The sequence below is a fragment of the Oreochromis aureus genome, linkage group 6 (genome assembly GCF_013358895.1).
Source record: "Oreochromis aureus strain Israel breed Guangdong linkage group 6, ZZ_aureus, whole genome shotgun sequence".
Taxonomy (NCBI): domain Eukaryota; kingdom Metazoa; phylum Chordata; class Actinopteri; order Cichliformes; family Cichlidae; genus Oreochromis; species Oreochromis aureus.
In genome coordinates, this window is record NC_052947.1 from 23,912,728 (window position 1) to 23,917,528 (window position 4,801).

Here is a 4,801-nt window from a genome sequence, read left to right on the forward strand (position 1 = left end):
TGGCATGAAATATTTCTTCCTGGGATTCACAGTCGTTGGCCGTCCATATGTTCTGACGTTGATTTGTGTGGAGTGTTATCTGGCAACAGTTAAACCTGTGGTTTTCTTGAGGTTTAAGCCACTGAGGTACAAACTATTCTTGTCTGGGATAGTCTGGTTTTTGACATTGGTTTCTTGCTTTGGCAGTGCATTTGTGGCTTTCGTGTTTCGCCCAACTTCTGTAGTGCTGGTTGCAATGTGCTGTGCGGTACAAATTTACTGTTGTGTTTGTACTCTTCTGATCCTCAAACAGCCTGGTCCGGGAGAGGGGATCAGGCAGGAGCAGGGGATGAACAGCAAGAAACAGAAGGCTTTTAGGACAATCTTGGTAACGACAGTATCCGTTATCCTCGCTTATTTCCCATTGATGATTCTCATAATTTTAAATTTTTTCGTGGAAGTCAAAATCTTTATTGTTGTTCTCAATCTGTGCTACATATTCACGTTCTTTTCGGGCTTTGCCCATTCTTTTCTGTTCCTTCAAAGGTCTGGTAAGCTGCCATGCATCACTTGTCCATGACATGCCAGTCTGGGTGTCAACTCGATGCTTGTGGAGTTTACACATTACATTGTTGCTAATCACCAGGTACAAGATGAAATATGAAAAATCTGAACATGTCATTATAAAAACTTTCAATAACAGCAGACTTAAGATTACAAGATACATGCAAAACTGTAACGGCTTCCTTAAATCAGTAAAACAGCTGGACAGCTCTGTCTACACACAGTAAAACTGATTTTTAGCTGAATTCTTCACTAGTTGAAAGATGATAAACAACTGTTACAGAAGTTAAACTTCTCAAACCACTTAGACTAATTTAAAAAAGGTTTAAATAATTGGTGTAGGGGTGCAGTTGGGGGAAACGGTACATTTAGAAAGTCACTTCATAATTTCTATCTTAACCTTCAGTAGATTTGTTTTCTTTCTACACAGGCTGTGATAAGATGACCTGTGCAGTTGCTGGTTCTCAGATTTACTGCTATGTGTGGATTTAGCCATCTGCATTCTACATAAGCAGAGGCCACATGAGCCATAACCATCGCAATCTAACCCTTAGCTAGTATGAAGCTGATGTTACGAAAGAGCACAATAAACTTAAGTGCAAACATCTAGAAGGAAATTCTATTGAAACACATCTTTGCACTTATTAGGGCAGTTATTTTAAGCATTATCTAAATTAATGTTACTCTTTGTGAAATACAGGGTATATCAAAAAGAATCACCTGATTTCAAAGTGCTTCATTTCCACAGCTTCCACAGCCACCAGTAATGATCAAAACACGTACTGTTAGAACGATGAGATTTTCACGTGGTTGCCTAGCATACATGTAACAATAGCAGTCACTGCAGTTACTCCAGACGTGCTCACAAAAGTCTGGGACAAGTTTGACTATCATATGGACATGTGGCTGTACAGAAACAAGAAAACTTAGCGTTTGAAATGACCTTACACTTCCCAATAAAGGTGACTATTTTATGCCTCCTCCTCCTTTCAATAGAGCTACCTTGATGGTAAAGTGACTGGACCTTTACTGACATCTGCATTAATAAAGACATGACAGAGATGAGAAAAGGATGTGTGCCGGCAGGCCAGCATTTTGTATTAAACTACCTATAAGCTTTAATAATGACAGGTACCCACTGTATTTTTTGTGTAATTGTGACAGGGTTTTGGATATTGTCATATTTATTCTATAGATAATTGAAACTACACAGGAAAATGGAGAGAGTAATTTTTCCAGAGTTAACATTATTTTCCTCTAAAAGAGTCATTTTCACTCATTTTGGATTGTAATCATTTCGATTGGCCGCCAGAGTTGGAGCAAAAAAACAGAGGAAATTCCATTGGAGTAATATGTCATGACCACGCCCACTACCATTTCCTAAGTTTCTGCTACTATCCCGCAGTGGAACATAGACAACTGTCAGCAGTGAGCCAGGTAAGTGAGCAAAGTGCTCAATAATGATTTAATTTAGGATAAAATGGGGAATTTCTGTTTATTTGAAAGGTCTGTAACATTACAGCTTGAGAGTTTGTGGGTCTTACATGCTGCATAATTGGCAAGGTTGATGCTTACGTTAGCTTCTGCTAAATTAATGTCGTTAGACTACTCACAGACAGCATTAAGGTATATATCACTAAACTAAATTTAGCATTGCTCAATAGCTGCTTTAGGGTAGTATAATTGACCAGGGTAGTGTGTTTTTAGCAAATTCAGTGCACCAATGTTTTATCCAAAAAAGGTTGGTGAGCACATGTGTTTTACTCCAAACTGAGTCATGAAAATTGACTTTTTTACCTGATGTGTGTTTTATCGTGGATTGATGTTTGTGGATGTTTCACCTGTTCAGTTAGAAAGCACGTGTGGTTTACTCTGAATTGAGTCGCATACACGACTGTTTTCGCCTGATCTTTGGTTAGGAGCATGTGTGTTTAATGGAGTGAATCTTTTATGTGTACTGGTGTTAGTTTAGCAAGCACGTGTGTTTTACTCGAATTGAAAAGCATACATGGTTGCAGTCTGCACAAGTGTGCAGTTTTAGATGTTTCTTAAGCCCTATGTGTTTTGTGTGTGCCTGTGTTTTGTTCAATTTTGTAAGTATTTGTAGTAAATCTAATTATTTAAAATATCCTTTTCATATCATGAAGGATGCAAGCTGTGCAAGTGAAGTGCAGAGAACAACAGAAGTACATCTGTTTTGAGGGCCAACTGACCTACAGATCATTTTTCGAATGTGGTGAGTAAAAAACATCAACATTTCCTGCATGTTTCATAGTGTGAATCAGTCAAGCTTTGGGGATGATGTTATAATAGCTGCTATACCAACTGTTTAGGTTTATTTTGTTCAATTTATTTCATTTAACTTTCTTTGCCTTGCAATTTTATTATGTTCACAGTTGCCAAGAAGTTCATCATCCCAAACATATGGCTTCCCTAAGATACTTGATCCAATTGTGAAGGATATGAAAATCCTGGAGAGGGATGGAATTACGATTGCCCTGTATGATGACCCAGTACATGGAACTATTGTCCAAGTTACTACTGACAACTTTGGTCTTCACTGTCTGTTTGGTTTTCTAGAGTCATTTAGTACCAGATATTGTTGCCACCTTTGTCTTGCTGAGAAGGAGGACTTTCAGACAGAGTTTACAGAGGATTCACCCAAGATAATCATGCGAACTCAAGCACTTCATACTGAACATTGCCAAAAAATGGAGGCAAATCCCTGACTTCCTAATGCGATGGGTGTTAAACAGTCTTGCATTCTAAACTCATTGCAGTACTTCAATACATGTGAACATTTCTCTGTTGATATTATGCACGATATCTTGGAGGAGTCGCACAATATAAAATGAAACTGATTATGTTACATGCAATAGATCAGTATACAACATCAAAGGAAGTGGACACGAGAATTAAGAGCTTTAATTATGGCTACATGGAACAAAACAACAAACCACCTACAGCGAAGTTGGGAGAGGACTCAAATAACTTGGGGTTAAATGCCATCCAGTCCTGGTGTTTACATCGGCATCTACCACTCATCTTTGGAGACTTAGTTTGTCCAAACGATCAGCACTGGTATTTGCTACTGCTGTTGTTTCAAGTAGTGAATATTGTATTTTCAGCAGTGTTATCAAAAGGTATCACTATTTTCTTGAAACACCTGATCGCCAAACACCACAGGTTATCCAAAAGTTTGTTTCCACACAAGAAGCTGCTACCAAAGCATCAGTTCATGATGCATTATCGTACACGTATACTTAAAACAGGACCACTTTTGCATAGCTGGTGCATATGCAATGAAGCAAAGCACAGCTTCTTTAAAAAAACAATTGAAAAGTTTCAAAAACGTAACTAAAACGTTGGCAACAAAACATCAAAGTCCTATTGCTTTCAGTTGGCAGACATTTAAACCCCAAAAGACTGACCACTGGACCAGGTAACATGCTTTCTTGAAATGCATTGGACTGGGGCTGTGAGATGGCAGAGACTCTTCAGCTACCAATCAACACCAAGGTGTTAAATGTTAGATGGGCAAAACACCATGGAAATATTTATGGTGCAGATTTAGTTGTTTGTATAAAAGTCCATTTTGAAATGCCAGTTTTTCACAAGGTCTACAATGTTGTTGTGAAGGATGAGAGGTTATTGTTAATTACTTTTGCACTGCAAACAGTGTGTCTCAATGAGCATTTCAATGATTTTCAAGTTCTGTGTAAAAGAGACGGACCTCGTGTAATTTATGCCAAAGAGCTTTTCTTTTTTAAAGCATTTGATTTACAGGTATCATACAGTCGTGGTGATTCCAGTTTTTATATTGTACCACACTATTTCCTCTGAACAATAAAGGTGGCTGTTAAAATAAAAATATATTTTTCTGATTTATTTATTGTACCTTTAAAACCTTGCAGTGAATGATTGTAATACAATTACATAGTGAGTGAAAGTGCACAACTCTGTTGCTTGTGAAGCTCGCACACAAGAATTTCACTCACATGTACTGTACCAGTGTACCTGTGCATGTGACGTGACAATAAAAGTGATTTGATTTGATTTGAAAAGTTATTTTTTCTTCTATTTATAATTCTATTCAGAATAAAATTCTGCTCTATTTAGAATAAAATTACATTCTATTCAGAGTAAAATTCTGTTCTATTTAGAATGAAATTATGGTGGACTTGTTTTTATTTTATACTAAACTGAGTAAATTATCATCATATAGAGTAAAATATTTGCACTAAATAGAGTATATTTA

General features: G+C 37.2%; 1 long non-coding RNA gene across 1 annotated transcript; it reads left to right on the forward strand.

The window, feature by feature from the left end:
* Positions 1-1,780: 1,780 nt before the first annotated feature.
* Positions 1,781-3,370, forward strand: LOC120440705. The gene is made up of 3 exons (XR_005613468.1): positions 1,781-1,980; positions 2,691-2,779; positions 2,940-3,370. It is a non-coding gene; the product is annotated as an uncharacterized LOC120440705 (long non-coding RNA).
* The last annotated feature ends 1,431 nt before the right edge of the window (positions 3,371-4,801 follow it).